Source organism: Prionailurus bengalensis, chromosome D1, assembly GCF_016509475.1.
Source record: "Prionailurus bengalensis isolate Pbe53 chromosome D1, Fcat_Pben_1.1_paternal_pri, whole genome shotgun sequence".
NCBI classification, from domain to species: domain Eukaryota; kingdom Metazoa; phylum Chordata; class Mammalia; order Carnivora; family Felidae; genus Prionailurus; species Prionailurus bengalensis.
Window position 1 is genome coordinate 51,255,436 of NC_057346.1, and position 21,934 is coordinate 51,277,369.

Here is a 21,934-nt window from a genome sequence, read left to right on the forward strand (position 1 = left end):
CTAAGTTTTAGTGAGAATAAAAATCACCTGAGTTGTTAAATGCAGATTCCTAGACCTTGCTGTCATATCTGACTCAATTGGTCTGGTAGAGAGCCCAGAACTCTATATACTTTTTCTAGTGCATGCACTTAGATTTGATTCAGGTGATTTGTGAACAACACATGAGAAATACCACAGGTTTTGTTCAAATTCCAGTTGCTATTGAAGCAAAGCTGTTGTATTTTTTCATTTTTAAAATACAATTTTTATTTTTAGGTGACCTTTCAGTCCAATTTGTTACATTTCATTAAAATCTGCTTGGTCTACTTCTTTTTCCAATTTCAGCATTTGGTATAAGGCATTTATAGAAAAGTGACTTGAAAGCAATTTAACCACAAGCTCAGCCAAATTAATTTAGGGAGAGTTTAGTAAACAGCCTTTGCTTTCTGTACTTAAGTGATCAATTTCAACACCTGCTTTTCCTTCCAGATGGAGTTAATTAACATTAAAATTATTGCCTATAGCAGAGACTTTTTTTTTGATAATTCACAGCCCTCCAGCTGCAATCCAGATTCCTACATTTCTGAAAATTAAAACAACAAGGATCATGTTTAGGAGAAGCTAATTTATCATTGAACTATTTCAAGATATGGACATAAATAAGGCTTTGGAAGAAAAGAACTAGCATATATAAAGTGGATACGATATGCACCCATATCCACATGTTAGATCTGGCATGATCCACACAGCTATTTCATGAGCAGTTTTATTCTAACACCCATTTGACATATAAAGAAGTTGAAGATTAGAAAAGTTTTGTAACTTTTTTGGATGTTCCACAATGAGTACAGTTTATAGAGTGGAGAAGAATGTGAACTCTAGAGACAGACTCCATTCAATTTCTGGTTCCATCCCTTAGCTGCTCTGTGGCTTTTGGTGTTGTTTTTTATTTTTAATTTTTTTAATGTTTTTTTTTTTTTTTTTTGAGACAGAGTGCAAGCAGGGGAGGGGCAGGGAGAGAGAGGGAGACACAGAATCAGAAGCTGTTTCAGCTGTGGCAGAATATAAACCCCTATTTAATAAAGACCATGTTCTTTCCATTATGCTGGTGTTGGTTTGCAAACCAGGCCCAGACACGAACAGCAAGAAAAGACCAAAGAAAGAGGCAGGCCACTGCAGACTGTTAGGAGGCCGTGTTTTTTTTGTTTGTTTGTTTGTTTTAATTTATTTTTGAGAGAGAGACAGAGTGTGAACAGGGAGGGGCAGAGAGAGAGACAGAGACAGAGACACGAATCTCAAGCAGGCTCCAGGCTCTGAATCGTCAGCACAGAGCCCAACACGGGGCTCGAACTCACAAACCGGGATATCATGACCTGAGCTGAAGTTGGATGCTTAACCGACTGAGCCACCCATGTGCCCCAGGAGACAGGTTTAATAAGCAAGAGAACTTCTATATGAGGCTTATCTTGGGTGGCCACAAGACAAGTAGATATCTCCATCCACCCGACAGAATCTTAAAATGTTTATTTAGAGACATTAATGAGGTTAAGTCATGTATACCTTCCAGATGGTCTCAGCATTACTTCCTCAGGGCTGAGTCTTTAAAACGACTCCAGCTTTGGGAACAGTGGGTGCAACATACATTCCAAGGACAGGCGAGGAGGTGAGGAGCCTCCTATTTCTGGTTCCAGCTCACAGATCGATCGGTGGTCGTATCTTCTGGATGACTTCCTCCAGCAACTGGTTTTGACTTAGACTGAAGTAAATATTAAAAAGAAATTCCTGGGAAGTGTGAGTAAAGTATTTGCTTTGGGGTAGTTTATACTGAGATTAATGTTACCTTTTAAATATCACAAATTATGCACACATACATATGCATATAAAATGCGTGTGAAGCTCCAGTGTAGTGTGGTAACACTTAAATAGTCCATAATTATAGTTCATGACGTGCACTGAGAACTCATTGTGTGGCAGACAGTGGGCTAGGGATTGAGAAATCAAAGACAAAAGAAAAGCAGTGAGATTATTGCAATAGAATTCACGTGCAATAATGAGATATGTAGAAGATACTTTAAGGTCAAAAAGAAAGGAGAATCCAGTGAGAAAATGGTTATTTTAGGGATAAGTGGTTGCCCTTGATACTTCTTATTAAGTCTTTTCGTAATCCTTATTTTAATAATATCTTTAACTCTTTCTGGAAGGTTGTTTTCCAAGTTTGAGAAAGTCAGTCATTCAGGTTTTTTTCTTCCACTGAATCTCATGGCAATAATCTTACTCATTTAAGTGTTACAACCCAAGAAGTATAAAAAGATAAAGATCTGAATGACTAATACTGATAGGAAGTTGTCTATCATCATCTTCTCATGACAGGGCCCAGGCTTGCCTTACAGAAGGTAGTAGCTTCTTTCGGTAAAGAATTGTTTGGTGATTGAAACTATTGGAGGATATAATTAAAAGCTATTCTAAGGGAGACATATGATCGATATAGGGAGATATGCAGATATATGAATACACACACACAAATACACATATACACGAAGTCACTTCTCACGATTTGCTGTAGTTTTGTGCTATAGTTACCACAAATATTAAACTAGCAAACAGTAAATGAATACTCCTAGGAAAAATACAGGGTTCTGTTCTGTGAGCCTCCGGTCACACATCTTTGTCAACTGATTAATATATAACCTTGTAGTATGCATGAAGACACCGTATATATTGTTGATTTGTTAACACTGAACTCACAGTCAACACCACTGTAACTCATGCCTGAACAAAGCTTATATAACTTATCTATTTTCTCCATTAGGCACATCACAGCCTTGACAGCACTTTTGCACTACACTCGGGGGCCATTTTAAACAGTGAAATCACCAGTAAAAAGCACAAAAATGAGAAAAACATGGCACTAAATAGACCATGAAAAGGACACACTTGTTTCCAGAGTGAGTGCTGAAGCAAAGCAGAAACTGCCTTGTTGGACCTCCACTGGGAACAGACTCACCAGGTAACTCAAAATTCTCACCACACTGAGCATGTCTACAAATGATTGAAAGTCCCACATATGTTTAATTGGGGATTACACGTATATTTTAGTACACACATTTGTAAACACAGAATCCACGAGGAATGAGGATAGACACATTTTTCTATACATATCACTTAAAATTATTTAAAATATAGTGATAGCCTCAGTGAGAGCAATATATACCCCCAACACACACACTAGAGAATATTTTATTTTCTCTTTTAGGCATATTTCATTCAGAAAGAATTGGCTTATAGGAGCTCAATCCCCAATTGTATTTACAGTGAGTAAGAGAGTGCTCTGATATAGTCAAGGATATTGCTCAAACTCACTGGCTCTGGCTGACAATCCCATTTGAGCTTTTTAACACTTACCAACTCTCTAAGGTATTCTATAACTTAAAGAGGGAAAAGTTAAGTAACTCTTGGCTGGTATAATGTAGAGTTTGGTTTTTTTTAATTTTTTTAATTTTATTGTTATGTTATTTTTAGAAAGAGAGCATGGAAGGAGGGCAGAGGGCCAGAGGGGGAGCAAGATAATCATTTTTATCTTTTTAATGTTTATTTTTGACAGAGAGACAGAACATGAGCGGGGGAGGGGCAGAGAGAGAGGGAGACACATAATCCAAAGCAGGCTGCAGGCTCTGAGCTATCAGCACAGAGCCCCATGCGGGCCCGAACTCACAGACCACAAGATCATGACCTGAGCCAAAGTCAGGCGCTCAACTGACTGAGCCACCCAGGCACCCCGGGGAGCAAGATAATCTTAAACAGCCTCCACACTCAGTTCAGAGATGGATGCAGGCTCAATCCCATGACCTTGGGATCATGACCTGAGCCCAAATCAAGAGTTAGATGTTCAACCAACTCAGCCACCCAGGAACCCCTGGAATTTTGTTTTGTGGAATTTGACTTGTGTCTTAACTCCCAATCTGCTCTCAGTATCAAAATATTAAAAACTATAAAGCAAAGGAAGACAGTTCAATCAACGTAGAGGGTATTCGGGTTTTTGTTGTTGTTTTAATGAAAACTTTAAGGAAATAGACTAGGATTATTCAGTGCCCATTCTATCACTTACTGAGCTATTACTGTGTAACAAAGCATCCCCAACCTCAGTGACTGAAAGCACTAACTGCTTATTCTTACGCACATGTCTTCCCATTGGTCGGGGGTTCCTCCGGGCTCTGGGCACCTCTGCTTCAGGGTGAGGTAGCTGAAGCTGCTCTGCCTCCAGATGCAGGTCAAGGGTCAGAAGAAGTGGCTCTGCCCCACAACACTCTCATGTTCGGGAATCCAGGGACAGGAGAGAGGTACAAAAGGAAAAGCAGAAATACCCAAAGCCTCTTAAGGACTAGGCTTGGTTAGATTTGTCACACTATCACTTCTATTCTCATTCTGCAGGCCAAAGTAAGTCACAGGGCACAACCCAAAGTTAAACAGTAAGGAACTATACTCTTCCTCTTGAGTAGGGGCTATTAGGAAATTACATGGCAAAGGGTGTGGCTACAGGGAGGGAGAAGGCATTGGAGCCATTAATTCAATCTACTACACCTGCTATTTGTTTGGCGCTAAGCTCATACTGCTTAATAGGCCTTAACAGATGTGATACATTTTTCCTCCCTCCCCCACCTCTTTGTCTCTCCCTCTCTGGTAATTATGTTTATTACCCAATAATATAATGAGGATACTGAGGATTAGAGGGTCAAATTTAAATCCCTCAAAGTTTCTCAGTAAGTGAAAGAGGCAGCTTTCATAGAAAGGATCACAGGGCTTTAGACTTGAGCTCTTTTTGTTTTTAAGTTTTTTTTAATGTTTTATTTTTGAGAGAAAGGAACAGAGCATGAGTGAGGAAGGGGCAGGGAGACAGAGGGAGGGATGCCTGAAATAAGAAGCAGGCTCCAGGCTGTCAGCACAGCGGCAGATGTGGGTCTTGAACCCATGAACCATGAGATCATGACCTAAACTGACTTCCCACGCTTAACTGACTGAGCCACCCATGTGTCCCTAGATTTGAGCTCTTAAGCGCAGCACTATTTTGTTGAAAGAGATGCCTAGTACCCACTAGGACCAGAAATCAATGCCACATTTGCCTTTCTTCCAAGCTCATGCTTATCACACCATAACACATGTATTATATAAAAGAGAAACCTTCATGGAAAAAGCTTACATGCTAACACAACAGATTTCTTCCTCTCTTTCTCTCATAACCTATACCTAATGTGCCAGAATATCTTCACCTTTCTAATATACTTAAAATACATCAACAATCAGTTGCTTCTTATCATTTCCATGCTACTACCATGGTCCAAGCCACCACCTTCTTTCTTGAGTATGACTGCAGTAACTAACTTCCTAACACCTCTCCCTGCTTACACCCTGCCTAAAACCCAGATATATGGTCAAGATAGCAGCCAGAGTATTACTTTTAATAAGAACTAATTTTTGCTCTAAGCACCTAGGTGGCTCAGTTGGTTGAGTGTCTGACTTCAGCTCAGGTCATAATATCACCAGTTATGAGTTCCAGCCCTGCATCAGGCTCTGTTCTGACAGCTCAGAGCCTGGAGCCTGCTTCGAATTCTCTCTCCCTGTCTCTCTGCCCTCCCCCTCATGCTTGTGCTATCTTGCTCTCTCTGAATCTCAAAAATAAATAAACATTAATAAAACACTAATTTTTGCTCAACACCCTGTAATGGGTACTTAGAGTACTTTCAATAGCTTGCAAGGCCCTCTGAACCAGATCTATTCACCTCTCCATCCCTCATTTGCCTCCATTCCTCTCCTACTACTTTCTCCATCATTCCCTCTACTGCAGCCACACTGGTTGCCCTGTTGTTTCTCCAAAAAGTCAGGCAGGGGCCAATCTGAAAACTTAAGGTTGCACTAGAATTCTCTGGATCAATCTTCACAGAAATAGGTTTCTAGTTAGCTCCCTTATCTCTTTAAATTGTTTGCTTAAATGTCAATGAACCTACCTTGAACACCCAATTTAAAATCGCAAACTGCCTCCTGCCCTGCTCTGCATCAGCTTCCATCCTGCTATCCCCAATCCCTTTACCCTGCTATACTTTTTCTTTTCTGCCTAACACTTTTAATCTTATATTATGGAATACAACTGCCTATTATGATTATTGTTTACTGTCTATCACCCAATGTTAGAATATAAACTCAGGAAGCCAGCTTTAGTCTATGTTGCTCACTGTTGTATCCTAATACCAAGAAGTGTCTCTGGAACATAGCAGGCAATCAATAAACATTTGTTGAAACAATGAATGAACTGCCCACTGAGGCAGAGTTTCCATAGTGTACAAACTTTGGAAAAAGACCAACGTGATTGTGTAATGAATGCAAGATCTACATTCATTACCTTTGTGACTTTGAGCAAATTAATGTTTAAGAGCCTCAGTTTTCTCTGAAATGATGAGCAGACTGTTAAGGTCTCATGATACAACCCTTATTTTTGACAGTTTCATGGTTAATTGGAATTCCAACCTGTGGCCTCTGGAGTGCAGCCAATAACTGAGAATTTACAAAAAGAGGGACAATGTATAGTTTCTGACCACATGGATTTCAACTACATTTTCTGCATTCATTTTTCTTAAAATGGAGAACTGCCGTTTAGAATGAGCCTTCCTCCTCCTTCCTCCACCTGTAGCCAGTTATTCTTTCTCAGTGCAAGTGTGTGACACACTTACTTCGGTAATTGCTAGTAGTCACTGGAGGTGGTAGAGAAAGAGGGGTGGGTAAGTTGACTTTTAGTCTGTTTCACTGCTGCCATTCCTCGATTGGCCTCATAGGTGGGGAGGGGAGAGCAAGAGCATCATACACTCTCTGTACCACAAAGTGGCTTCAAAACAGAATTTTACTTGTTCACAGTTCTAGGGCCAAGACATGTGAGATCAAGGTGTTGGCAGGGTTGTGCTTTTGTTTTATTTTTATTTCTGTTTTTATTTGAGGCCTGTCTGCTTGTAGATGGATTTCTTCTCCCTGTGTCTTCAGATGATCTTCTGTGTGTGCTCATGTTTGTCTCTGAGTTTATTCTTCCTATAAGAACACCAGTCATAAAGGATCAGGGCCAAGTCTAATGATCTCATTTCATTTTAATTACCTTTGTAAAGGCTCTTTCTACAGGTACAGTCACATTCTGAGGTACTGGGGTTAGGATTTTATATGGATTTTGGGAAGACACATGGGGCCCATAACTGGGAGTCATGAATGAAGAGCACAAGAAATCTATTATTTATGTTTGTCAGAGATGCCTTCTTAACATTTTTTTCTTTTGCTCTGACAAGTAGAACCATATTTCGACTATAAAGGTAAAGTTACTAGGATGATCTAGCCATTCAAAATGAAAAATAACCACATGGAGTAAAAGTAGGTGTATAGGTATGTGGTCTGGGGTCAGTGTTCAGTGTTCACTAAAAACTAAAATGCACTACTTCAAGGTCTATCACACACAACCATTTTCAAAAATTCAAAAATGAATAGCAATTCTAACTGTGAAGTAATAGCAAGAATTCTTATTGCTAGCCTCTTCTGTCACAAATCTGTCACAAATATAATAGTTTCTGGGCACCTTCGTGGCTCAGTTGGTTAAGCCTTTAACTCCTGATATTAGCTCAGGTTTTGATCTCAAGGTCGTGGGATCAAGCCCCGAGTTGGGCTCTGTGCTGAGCATCAGGCTTGCTTGAGATTCTCTCTCTCCCTCTCTATCTGCCCCCCTTCCACTCATGCACTTTCTCTCCCTCAAAATAAATAAAAATTTTAGAAAAGCAAATATAATTAGTTGTCTTCTGCATAATCTGTTTCCCAGTTTGAGTTTTATCTCATATTGCCAAAATCAGTAAAATTAGTATTTCTTTGAATACCTAAGTGTGTTTGCAATTGAGTCTGTTCTCTTGTTTTTACCAGTATTACATATTGGTTAGCTAATGATCAGATAGTGAAACTATTGCAGGAAGCCCGTAAACTCCCTTCCAGACTGACACCAGATCTTTATCTGGAACAATACTTTCAGGATTCATCTTTTCAACTCATTTTCCAAGGATTGTAAAGCTTGGCCTTATGATTCTACCTGGGTAATTCCAATCTATTATTCTTCCTAATTTAGTTGAATTCCCTAATCTACAAGCAAAAGTTAGGTCCCAGGAATCTTGCTGTTACTTAGCATTTTTTAAAATGCATAATTAAAAGTCAAATAATTGTCTTTATTCTTTTAAAATTATGAGATTTCCTATTTACTATCACTTTTAGATATCTACTTTATATTTACAATATATTTTTAATATTTACTGTAAATATTAAAAATAATTACTCTGAGTCTCCTATTTCATCATTTGGGGCTGAGAGCTCTGCAGGTGTTTGTAGTGTGATTTTAAATTTTTTTTAACTTTTTTTTTAAATTTATTTTTGAGACAGGGAGAGACAGAGCATGAACAGGGGAGGGTCAGAGAGAGGGAGACACAGAATCTGAAACAGGGTCCAGGTTCTGAGCTGTCAGCACAGAGCCCAACACAGGGCTCGAACTCACGGACCGCAAGATCATGACCTGAGCCAAAGTCGGCCGTTTAACTGACTGAGCCACCCAGGCGCCCCTGTAGGGTGATTTTAAATCACATAGTTTATTCTGAAGCAATGGGCTCTAATTATTCAGTCACAGTAATTCTCTATATTTCATTTGTCTGTCATGTGTTAAGATTGATATTCCTGAGTTGGAATACTCAGTGTGTTTTTCCGGGAGTCAGAAAATTGTGGCCTGGGGCCAAATTCTTGCCAGCTGGCTGATTTTGTCAATAAAGTTTAATTGCACAGACATACCTATTCCTTTACATACAGAGTCGAGTAGTTGAGAAAGAGACTGCATGCCCCTGAAGCCTAAAATATTTATTGTCTCTTTAGATAAGAAGTTTGCCAATTGCCATGCTATGTATATTTTATTTTTTAAAGCTGCAATGAATATGACCATCTCTATTTATTTTAATTCCAGTCTGGTAAACATTAGGTGTTATATTCGTTTCGGGTGTACAATATACTAATTCAGCAATTCTGTACATTACTCAGTACTCATGAAGACAAGTGTACTCTTAATTCCCTTTACCTGTTTCACCCATCTCCCCAGGAAAATCCCCTCTGGTACCCATCAGTTTGTTTGAGTCTGTTTCTTGGTTTTTGACTTTTTTCCTTTGTTCATTTGCTTGAGTGAAATCATCTGGTATTTGTCCTTCTCTGATTTATTTCATTTAGCATTATACTCTTTACATCCACCCATGTTGATGCAAATGACAAGATTTCATTTTTTTTAATGGCTGAGTAATATTTTGTTTTGTTGCATATGCACACACACACACACACACACACACACACACACACACACACCACGTCTTCTTTATCCATTCATCTAGTAAAGAACACTTAGGCTGCATATCTTGAATGTTGTAAATAATGCTACTATAAACATAGGGGTGCATATACCTTCTTTAGTTAGTCTTTTTTTGTTCTTTGGATAATACCCAGTAGTGGAATTATTGGATCATAAGGTAATTCTATTTTTCATTTTTCGAGGTACCTACATACTGTCTTCTACAGTGACTGTACCAGTTTGCATTCCCACCAACAGTGCATGAGGATTCCTTTTTCTCCACATCCTCATGACACTTGTGTCTTCCATTTCTTATTTTAACCATTCTGACAGGTGTGAGGTGATATCTCATTGTAGTTTCAGTTTGCATTTCTCTCATGATAAGTAGTATTGAACATCTTTTCATGTGTCTGTTGGCCCTCTGAATGTCTTATTTGATAAATGTCTTTTCAAGTCTTCGGCCCATTTGTTTTTAATTGGTTTATTTGGGGTTTTTTTTTTGGTGTTGAGTTGGATAAGTTCTTTATAAATTTTGTATGCTAACCTTTTATCAGATATGTCCTTTGCAAACATTTTCTCCAGTTAAGTAGGCTATCTTTTAGTTTTATTGATTGTTTCCTTTGCTGTGCAGAAGCTTTTTATTTTGATGAAGACCCAAAAGTTTATTTTTGCTTTTGTTTTCCTTTCTTCAGGAGATATACCTAGATAAATGTTGCCACTGCCCATGTCAGAGAAATTACTGACTGCTTTCTTCTAGGATGATTTCAGGTCTAACATTTTGGTCTCTACTCCATTTTGAGTTTATTTTTGAGTGTGATGTAAGAAAGTGGTCCTTTTTCTTTGTTTCTTTCTTTGTTTCTTTGTTTCTTTCTTTCTTTCTTTCTTTCTTTCTTTCTTTCTTTCTTTCTTTCTTTCTTTCTTTCTTTCTTTCTTTCTTTCTTTCTTTCTTTTCTTTCTTTCTTTTGGCATGTAGCTGTCCCATTTTCCCAAAGCCATTATCGAAGGGACTATCTGGACTGTCTTTTTCCCATTGTGTCTTCTTGCCTTCTTTGTCAAAGATTAATTGACGTATAGGTGTGGGTTTATTTTTGGGCTTTCTATTCTGTTCTGTTGATCTATGCATCTATTTTTGTGCAAGTACTGTACTGTTTTAATTACTACAGTTTTGCAGTATATCTTGAAATCTGGGATTGTGATACCTTCACTTTTGTTCTTCTTTCTCAAGATTGCTTACACTATTTTTGATCTTTTGTGGTTGCATATAAATTTTACATTTGTTGTTGTAGTTCTTTGAAAAATGTTAGTATTTTGATATGGATTGCATTAAATGTGTAGATTTTTTTGGGTATAGACATTTTAACAGTATTGTTTTACAACACATGCACATGGAATGTCTTTCCATTTGTTTGTGTTATCTTCAATTTCTTTCATCCATGTTTTATAGTCTCCACAGAATGAATCTTTCACCAATTTGGTTAAGTTTATTCCTAGATATTTTATTATTTTTTGACCAGCACTATTTTTATCATAACTGCTTGGGCAATAATTCAGCATAGATGCTAACTGAAATTGTTTTTATCCTTAATGCATTCTAACCTAGCTGATACCTTAAAAAAATTTATACTGAATTTACTTCCTTCCCATAAATGAAGATTAGTTTGTACAAATTTGCCTATCTATGGAAAGTCTATTGTCATTATATTATTAAAATGCATTCTGTCTAAATACTGTATTTTTTCAGTAGCTGTGTTAATATATACTTAATAATATGATTTGTAATTTTATATGAAATAATCAGACTTTGTATTTTTTGCTTTTATATTTTATTTAATATTTTTTTAATTCTTTCAGTGTCAATTTTGTTTGGAGATGGGTGCCGAGATGTAAACTGACTGGTAAGTGATACCACGTTTCTTAATGTGATGCATTTTTAAAAAGTAGATATTCTGACACCCTGATCCTTAAAGCTAGAAACCAAACCTATGATTTAGGGATATTGTAATATTCTATTCTCCACCTGCAGATAAAGTTCCTAGAGAAATATTTTTTGTTTATCCCTCACTAAGTGATATGATGGGTGAAACAGTTCCATCTGCAAAGTGGCAAAAGATAATGGAATTAAATGATTTGGAGAACACTTAGTGTTTGTGTTGTCATGAAAGCACAGGGTTCATATGAATAAAGAAAAACCAGGGTCCAGATGAATAAAGAAAAAAAAGGAAAAATAGAAAAACTAACCTGAGAGGAACTATACAGTGCTAACTTCTATAAACAATGTAATTTGCTTAGATTTTCTATTTTTTAAAGGTTTTAGCACCCCATGAAAAATATGGAATGTCTATGAAATTCTTTCGTCTCATAAAATGCTTAGAAATATGGAAATGAATGATTCATTCTTGTTCCAGAATTTGAATGGGATGAAGTATTTAGTTTCTTTGATGTATCAAAGTAATAAAATCCTGTCAGAAAATGTTAGGTTTCCTAATATTGAAGTATGCACATTTAATAATCAAGTTTACAAGAACTTATTAATTTTATCTGAGAGCTAATTTCAAACTAAGTATTTTGGGGGAGTTTATTTAATAATTTTAATGGCAGCTGATATTTTCTGTTGCTATTCACAATGCATCGAAGTTGAAAAAAACCATCACTGTGAAGTCACAGGTTTTATCTTAAACCAAGGGAAATCTCGTTTCTTTCCTAATAAATAATTTAGATGTTCTGTGGCTCTATCTATGTCCTTATGAATCTATGTAACTTAGCTGAGAAACAATACAGCAGGAAGAATTTATTCTTGACTTAAATGTATTATAAATCAGATGGGTTATTCAAGAGGAATTGTTGGTGTTTTCATGTCTCATTACTTCATTGAATAATGCAAGATATCTTGGGAGAGCCAGTGAAAATACAATTACACATAATTTTTAATTATTATTTAGGAATTGGGATTTATGTTAGTGTCTATGTAATATTTTTATTTTACACAGACATCTTAACAAAACACTTTTAACCATCTCCTTTGAGAATACAGGAGGAAATATTATTAGAGGAGTTGAAATAGGCTTACTCTATACTACCTTACCAGCCTATTAACATTTTATAATAAAGTTGATTTGTTCCCAAAGCATTTCTCTTTTAAGTACTCATTTTGCAAATGAGACAATGCTATTTGATATCACCACAAGCAAATATGATAATGTTGAGCAATTATAGCCTACTTTCTAAGAATCAGTTGAGAATATTCTAAAAAAGTTATGTTTTTTTTAAATGGACCATGAAAACCTGGAAAAAATAGAATGAATAAAAGTAGAAAAGAAATTAAATCAGTGAATAGAAAATATAGAAGTTGCAAAGTGAGAGACCAAGTCATTATGTATGAACAAGAGTATTTTTATGTAAACATGCTGTCTACAAAGTGGAAAGTTAGGGCATCTGAAGAGATGTTTGGTTATTTAACATATTTTTAAATTAATTTGATTTTTAAAATGAAGTATAAGAGACTTGTTGAGACATTTTTCTTGAAAATATTTGACATGTGTTACCTTAACTAAGCAGGATCTGATTGACAGTCATATTAGAGAGAACTATGATGTAGAAGATTGCAGAAAAATGCTATAAAGGACCTCTTGAAATTTAATCTGGAAATAACTAGTCATTAACTAGCCTTGTTGGTGAAATTGAACAGCCATTTAGTGGGTCCAAAGAAGCAGCCTTGAGTTTTGATTGTTTAACCTCTCAACTTTCAAAAAAAAAAAGTTATTTTCAGTACCAGTATTTCTGTACTTCATTTGACACCAAATTATGGAATTTATAAAAACTATGTAAGTGTATATGTTAAATCAAGAGAAAAATAATGGCTTATTTGTGGTACTGAGCTGGAAACATGAGAAACTGACTAACATATGATTGAATACTTTGTATGGATGAGAGAGTACATTTAACTTTTATAGGTGAGCAGCTATTTCTCAAGCAGTTATACCATGATGAATTCAAATGTCAAGAATTGTTGTATCAAAGGCTTGTTTCTGGGTCTAAAATTAGTCCTTCTTGCAATTGAAGAATTTCTATCTACTTTGGATATACTTTCTGATACATAAATCCTGATAAGCAAGAAAACAGTCTCTCTAAAGTAATTTGTTAAAACTTCTCAACCACATAAATGACTAAAATTTGTTTTCTTGATAAGGTCGTGTAACAATAAAATGCCCAAAGGATATATGAATTCACTAAAATAATCAGCACTAATCCAGGTTTACATTTATCATTAGAAATTATGACTGAAGACATAATTTGGCTGTTGATACCATTTTAAATGACTAAAAATTTATCTGTAGGTGACATTTTGTAGATATATAATATCTTGTGACTATCAGGTCTACAAGAGCAGAAACGGCTTTAGTTTTGAATCCTGAGAAAACAAAAAGTGCTTGAAATATAACCTACTTTAATAAATTTTTTAAATAAATCAATTATATGTTTTGAGGGTAAATAGTGTTTTTATTATTACAATTATTATTTGATTATAGAATATATAAAAAACATCATCCTTGGTTTTGGTAAAGAAATAGTATTACATATATTTAAGGGCAAAAACTCTGGATCCAGAATTTGGGGATGATGATCTGGCTCATCCAAGTATATGATCTCATGCCTCTCTATGTCATACTTTCATTGTCTCAGAGTATTGAATGAGCTGGTAATGTGCTTAGAGATGTCCCTATCATACAGCAAACATTACATGGTTATTAATCATTATTATTGTTTTCATAGTTGCTGCTGTTGGAAATCAGACATGCCTTAAAGCTTAAGGCGTTCATATTATAGTAGGAGAGACAGGTATAAACAAAACTAATTATAATATAAAGTATGATACATTCCAGAAGCTATAAATAGAAAGAATATAATAGGGCACTTAGTAAGTGAGAATTTGGAATGGTTTCACAAATGAGGTAGGTCTTTAGCCTGGGCCTAGATGATTTTCTTGTGTATATTTTAGCATCAGAAACCAGCAAGGACAGTGTTCTGGGAAGATGAACAGTGGAAAATATTTAAATTCAAGAGGCCTGATAAATCAACAAAACAGCATTAGCATTATATGACTTTTAAATAGCTATCTATTAAATACTAAAAATCCTATTTTAAAAAATCCTTTTCATGCCATTTTGTTTTCCTAGCATTTACTCTTTAATTTGGTTTTCAAAGACATTCAATGTCAAGGTCCAATCCACGTCTCCAACCTTACCTTCAATATTGGAAGGAGAATACTTCCAATATTCTCCACCTATAAGTCCAATTTCATTTTATGCTGCAGCCATTTTTTCCTCTTTTCCTGAATATTCTATAGATTTGTACATTTTCTCTCTACCTTGAAGGCTGTTATTCTTACTCCTGCACAGGACAAACTCTAAACTTCTATAAAACTCCTTGTTCAAATGTTAGTTCTTTTATAAAGCTTTCCCTGATATTTTATGTCATTTTCAAGTTTGGCAGATAGAAACCAAATGCAGATGTGCACACCCCACAACACAATCTGATAGATTACATTATCAATTTATTTCATCAAGAAAAGAGAATATTTTTAGAAGAAAGTTTGACCACCCAGAACTGGAACAGATGCAGCCTAGTTCAGTGTGTAGTCCCTTGGCCTCCAAATCCCAGCATGGGCTGCCATGCATCTGGTGGTGATACTGGCTGATGTGAGAAGCTAAATTTCTTCCTGGGCCATGATTCTTGCATTATTGGTGTTTTCATTACTATCCATAAAGAATTACACATATAATTTACATGCTGCCATTTAAGGGAAGTATTGATTCCACATTCTGAACTAATTTCAGAACTAAAAGTGAAGGGGTTTCATCAACTAGGGGAAAGTAGGATTATGGTTCTGAGTAGTACTTGTATTGAGAGTTCCAGTTTTACAGAAATTTTATGTATCTCTACACAATATTAGACCTTTCATCTTCCAGATCCCATTGCATTTTCTTTATTTTAGGCCAGAATCCATGCTGGGGACTGCATGGATTAAAGTAGATAAAATGCAGCTTTGTCTTCATGGAGATCATAATACAGTAGGTAATACAGATTGATAGCTCAGCTAACTTGAATGATAATCTCTGTCATCATAGAGGCAAGTACTGAGTGCTGTGAAAGTGTGTAAATGGGAATGAGAAGTACCTTGGAGAAGGTGACACTTGAGGTATCAATATGGCTTAACTAGGTGAAGAGATTGAAGAGAGCATTTCAGTCAGTGGAACTCCATGTTAAAGTTTCCTTCACCAGAGTATAATACATCCAGAGAGCTGCGTGTAACTCGGCATTCTCATCTCTAAGAAGTCTCAATGGTGGAGTGCATATGTATGCTTTAGGGTCCAATTCATAGTACCTCCTAGTTCAGCAAACATTTTATGATTAATTATTTACTGTGCTTATATCCATGTGCTCAGCGTTACATCTAAAAAAAATGAATAGCTTGATTCACTGAAAATATTTGACTTAAACATGTAGGTGTCTTATGTGTGTGTGTATGTGTGAGGGTCGTGGTTAGGTAGGTAGCTAGATAGACATACATTTAAACATCTTCTAAACCTTTAGGTCATTAAGTATAATTTGGCCATGTGGTCATATTTTTTGTGTGTTTTCACAATCTCAGTGTTTTAAAACTTTCATTTGAGGAATGCCATTTATATTGGTGACATTTGAGTGATTATCTTATTGACTTATAGCACATTGATTTATGTGAAATGCTTTTTTAGGCACTCGATAAATGCTTGTTGACTGACTGACTTTCACAAACATTTAAGATAAGAATGATGTATATAGTGAAGTCATTTTGCCAACAGGAAACTAACGGGGTGCCAAGGTTTGTATACAGTGTAAATCATAAGGACATGAAAGTCTCATGACTGCCTGGAGAAAGCACACAGATGTACTTTTCCAAGTAACAGATTCACTTTTCTGCAGCTTATGGCTGAGAAAAAAAGCTTCAGGCAGAACCAAACAAACTATTCTGGAGACTGACAGTGAATAAATCTATACTGTGTTTTCTATATTTTTATAGTATTATAGAGTGTGCCATGAAGCCCTGTCTACATATCATAGACATGATAGATAAGAGCACACGCTTTGGAATTAGATTGTCTTTACTGGAATTGAAACCTAGCCTTCAGAGTAACCATCTGTGTAGCTTTGGGCCTGTCTTCTAATTTCTGTAAAGATTAGTTTATATTGTAGGCTGGATAATGCCCATCCTACCCTAACAATATGTCCACATACTAATCCTTGAAACTTGTGAATATGTCGCCTGAAATGCTAAAAAGGAATTTGCAGATATGATTAAATTAAGGAATTGAGATGGGGAGGTTATACTGCATTGTTTAGATGGGCCCAACGTAACCAAGAGTCCTTATTAGAGGGAGACAAGGAAGGTCAAAGTCAGAGACAGAGACAGTGTGACAGAAGCAGAGGTCAGAGTTAGCCCAAGGAATGCAGGCACCCTCTAGAAAGTGGGAAAACACAAGGAAACTAATATGGTTTAGATATCTAAGAATAGGCATAATAAAGACCTCCCTAATAGGATTATTGTGAGGATTAACTGTTATAGTAAACACAAAAAAGTAGTCAGCAATATAAACTATGAGGTCGAAGAATGTGGAGCCCAAGCATGCCTCAATGCTTGAAACTTGTCCTTGTTCACATAAATTAGCTTTTCAGTCCACACTTTAACAAAGCATTTGCCTTGTGAATTTATTTATTTCATAATATAGACAGTAATTTGACCTTCCATGGGAAGGATAATAGAACTACCAAGACTGTGTGTGTGTGTGTGTGTGTGTGTGTGTATGTATGTGTATATATATATATATATATATATATATATATATATATATATATATTCAGATAAGAAAAGAAAGAAGGTAGTATGTGTTGAAAGCCCATACAAGTCAACACAATAGGCTATTCAATTTTTCATACATTATTTTAACAGCAACCTTAAAAGAAGTGGCATTTTTCTCATTATTAAACATAGATGTTGAGATTCACCTTAAATATAATATATTAAGATTATTGAAGTGATAGTAAACCAATTCATAATAACTGAAAGCTGAAAGGTAGTGCTAACATTTGACTGAACCTGAGGACTCAAAAATATTGGAACCAGGAACAGGTCTTAATCCTCATTGTACCTGTTTGCCTTGCCTTCCTTTGTGCCATCTTTTTTACAGCTTGGCTCTTACCACATTCACATGAGGCTGATATCCTACCAGCCTGGCAATAGCAGTGGCAAGAACACTTTTCTAGTCCTTCTAGCCAAAATGTTGAGCTGATGGGTCATGGACACATCCAAGTATGAGTAGGTAAATTATTCTATTGATCAAACATAGGTCCATTCCCCAGCTGGAGCATCAAGGAGTATAGGGCAGTGATTGGAAGATATAAATTATTGGTGGTATGATTATGTTCTTATGTCAGAAATGAAAGTTTTGGTAGTATAGAGGATATATCAGAGCAGAAGATGATACACATTTAGGGAGACTTTGCAGTAGTAGGTAATAGAGGTGAGGGTTATCTTCTAGACTCATTAAACAGAAATCGGCCATCAAGGATCCTGAAGAAAATTCAACCTGTTTCTCTATTTTGTGGTTGAAATGGGATGAAAGAGGGGAATTTACTTGCCCAAGGTCACCATCTAATTCGGATATGTAATCTTTGTCTCTGCCTTGTAGATTTGTCTTCTCTCCTTTCCTATGAAGAAAACTAAAACCTACCTGCTCAGCTTTTCTGGGGAACAACATGTTTTCATTCTAAAATTACTAGGGCTTTTAAAACCAGATTTGGTATCTGAAGGTCTACTTCACGATGAGTATCTCTTTTTCTGTGGTTAAAATCCTCTTCTCCCAGCCTAAGGCTCAGAATGAGCCTCATTTAGAATAACTTTCTCACTTAGAATCCTTAAACCATCTTGAGATTTATTTTTCCTAAGATCTCACATTGCTCTTGAGATTTTGGCTGAGTCTAAGGTCTGAATAGGAGTTTGCATTCATCCATTTAACAAATATTTACTTAGTATTTATTAGGTGCTAGGGGCTGTGCAAGATTCTAGAGACACTATGATAATAAGATTGTTCAAGAACTCAAAGATTCTGAAGTTTAGTGAGGTGTTCAAACAAGTAAACAGGAAATAAAAATAAACCCTGGTAAGTTCTGTGATAGTGGCAGGCACATGGTACAGTGGAAGATAGAGGGACAACAGCTACCTAGTGTTGTTGGAGGAGAGAGTGTAGAGTTTGTCAGGAAAGACATTGGACTAGTTGACATTTAAATTAAGTAGTAACTCTAAAGAACACCAAGGAATTGAAGGGAAAATGATAGGAGAAGGATGTATAAACAGAAGCATAGAGAAGCAGCATTCACAGAGGTGCATGATAAAAGGGAAACTAAAACAAGTTTGACATGCCTGGAGCATAGAATAGGATTTTGAGCTTTGGGGTAGATAGAGTTGAAAGTGGGGGGAGACAAGACAGAAGAGACGAGGAGGTACCAGAAAGGAGGGATCTGGCAAACCATGGAAAGGAGTTTGGACTTCATCTAGGATGTGAAAGGGTTTGCAGTTCAAGGGAGAAACATAATCAAACTTCTTATTATGGAAATAGCTCTCTGACTATAAAATGGACATTGAACTGAAGAAGGGTAAGCCTAAGGTGGAAGACCAAATAGTAGGCTGTTTACCCTAATAAAGTGTGGTTGTGAATCAAGACTTGTTAATGTATGTATAGTAATAAGTAATAATATATTTCCTTTCAAAATTTATGAGCAAAACTTGAAACTAAGATGATATTTGAAAGCATACAATTTGTATACTTTATGTTTGAATTTAAATTTAAATAGCATGGATAAATATAAAATCAATATAACATTGTGTCAACTACACTCAAAGACAGAAAATGAGAGAAAGAAAGAAAAGAAAGAAGGAAAGAAAGGAGGACAGAAAGGGAGGAAAGAAGGAAGGAAGAAAGAAAATAAAGTCAGAAAGACAAAGACAAAAAAAAAACAACAAAGATGATGTATCAAATGTTTACAGGCCTACTATACAGCAGAATATATTCTAAGGTTTGTTGATACTTTAGATTTTTAAAGTTTCTGGTTTTAGGTCATTCTGTCAAAGGGGAAAATTATGATGTGTAACTTATTACCACTTTATAAGTGCTATGGAAGTACTGGTAGAATGATTAACTTACTTTGCATAAAGGGAATCAGAAAGGCTCCAAAGAAAGAGCAATTAGGCTTGGTCTTGAAATATTTTGTCTAGGAGATAAAGAATAAAAAAGACATTAGAGCCAAAACATGAATAAAACATAAGCTAAAACATGAAGTCATGAAGATTTTTTAATATAACTAATGAATAACAAATTAGGTAGTAATTAAGGTACAGAGGGTACAACAATGAGGGTATGGTACAACAGAGATCCCAAACAACAAACTAAGGAGTTAGGATATTTCTCCCTAAACAATAGGAAGACATTGATGTCAGCATATTAGTGAAATGATCAGATCTATTAACTTGAGAAGGAACAGTGTTGGGAGTGAAGAAAATGTATGATGTGTGTAAGTGGTCAAGAGGTTTGTCACTGGTTCCTAACTTTTCAATTTGGAAGTTGTTAGAAAATTGAGGAGGTTTAGTAAAATATCCTCCAGATTGAGAAAGCACTTCAAGACTGAGAAATGAAACAAACTACTCCATACCACTTATAAAGAATTTTATTCAGGATAACTTATGGGGCAGATTGGAAGAAGGGAAAATCCAGGGGGTACTTGGCCATTCTCTGCCCCCAGTCTCTACAGCACTTCTCCACCCAGTCCAGACCTTAATCCTCAGCTTTCATGGAGCAATGGGACATGCTGATGAGGTCACAGGATACATATCTAAAGTGGACGTTTCTGTGTGTCAGTCATCTCTACTACTTGTCCAAAGTGGAGGCTTCTGTGTGCCATTTTGGGGAAGAGCAGAACAAACCTTCCCACATTCCAGTCAGGGCACACATTAATACCATGGGGCCTGGAACACGTAGAAAGGGAGGGAGGTTTTTGCATGGGCATGAACAAGATGGAGGGCCAAAAATGAGAGTCAGTGTTGTCAACACTCCTACAGAAGTCTATTTTAAATGTAACTTTTTTCCTTATTCCCAGTTAGTGGTAGTTGTTCTTGCCCTTATGGAAGCTACAGAAAGTTTTATGTGCACACATGTCTTCAGAGACCTCTTACAACTCTGGGGCTCCTCAGTGTTCCACAGTCCCTGACTTAGCACCAATAGAGTCAAAGATGTGGATCTAAATTACGAAAATAACAACAAATTGAAGAGTTAGAATGATTCAACAGGTAGAATTAGCAGAACTTACTGTCCCACTAGACAGGAAATGTTGGAGAGAAAGTGGGGAGGGGAAGCATGAAGACTAGGGGGAGGTTAGAGCAGTAATCCTGGTAAGAGATGATGTGGCCTGGCTTAGGATCATATTATAGAAGCACAAAGTCAGATTAGAAATATACTTTGAAGGTATAGCTGATAGAAGTTTTGGTTGGATTTGAATCAAATTATTTCAACATTTGAGCAATGAATAACTTGGTGATTGGTGGCGCTTTGTGTTGTCTTGGGGATCACGGAGGTGTAGAAAGAACATGTGTGGAAAAGGACTACAGAGTTGATTATCACAATTACTATACATTTGCTTTTTCTTTGTATATTATTAGTTTTATTATCTATTCTTCTACTCTACTGCATGTTTCATATGAACAAGAACAAATTCATTGGCTACTTCTAATGATTAAGATGTAGCAGAACTCATTGTAGGTACTAAATATTTGTTGAATGAATGAATTTACCAGAGCCTCTCTGCTTCATTGTTTTCTAAATTTAACACGTGTTGGATAAGTTAGGAGTAAGGTTTCTGGAAAAAGACTGGGTTCAAAAATTAGTTTCATCAGTCACGAGCTATTTAACGCCGAGTCACCTCACTTCTCTCAGCCTCAGTTTCTTCATCTCTACTAATAATTTTAAAAGACCAATAATAGTCCAACCTTGTAAAATTCTGATGGTGAAATAAATTAGTAAATGGAAAGCAAACAGAATAATACCTAGTAACTGGCTAAGTGTTCAGGGAATGTTGCCTATTAAAATTATTATTTGGAGGGGCACCTAGGTGACTCAGTCAGTTAAGTGTCTGACTCTTGATCTAGGCTCAGGTTCATCATGTTCATGAGTTCATGAGTTCATGATCTCAGAGTTCATGAGTTCAAGCCCTGCATCAGGGTTTCAGGCATGGAGCCTGCTTGGGATTCTGTCTCTCCTTCTCTCTGCCCCTTACCTGCTTTTGTGTGTGTCTGTCTCTCTCTCAAAATAAATCAATAAAACTTTAAAAGAAAAATAAAATTGTTATTTAGAGAAAATTCACAGGTAAAATATGTTTGAAGACTGTTACTCTGCCTATGGGAAAGGAGATTTTCTCTGTTAAATAGTAATCACAAAGCACTTTGTGCTTGAGACACTTTTACATACATTAATTATTCTTTTTAGATGTTCA

At 36.2% G+C, this 21,934-nt stretch overlaps 1 long non-coding RNA gene across 2 annotated transcripts in view; it reads left to right on the forward strand.

Annotated features, from left to right (window-relative positions):
• LOC122483280 overlaps positions 1-21,934 on the forward strand; it is a 758,009-nt gene that overhangs the window by 384,325 nt on the left and 351,750 nt on the right. Inside the window, exons 1-2 of one of the 2 annotated variants that reach the window (XR_006297373.1) lie at positions 2,452-2,986; positions 11,213-11,256. This is a non-coding gene — a long non-coding RNA (uncharacterized LOC122483280). Of the gene's footprint in view, positions 1-2,451; positions 2,987-11,212; positions 11,257-21,934 lie in introns of those variants that run through there. The other variant, XR_006297374.1, reaches the window with a different exon arrangement.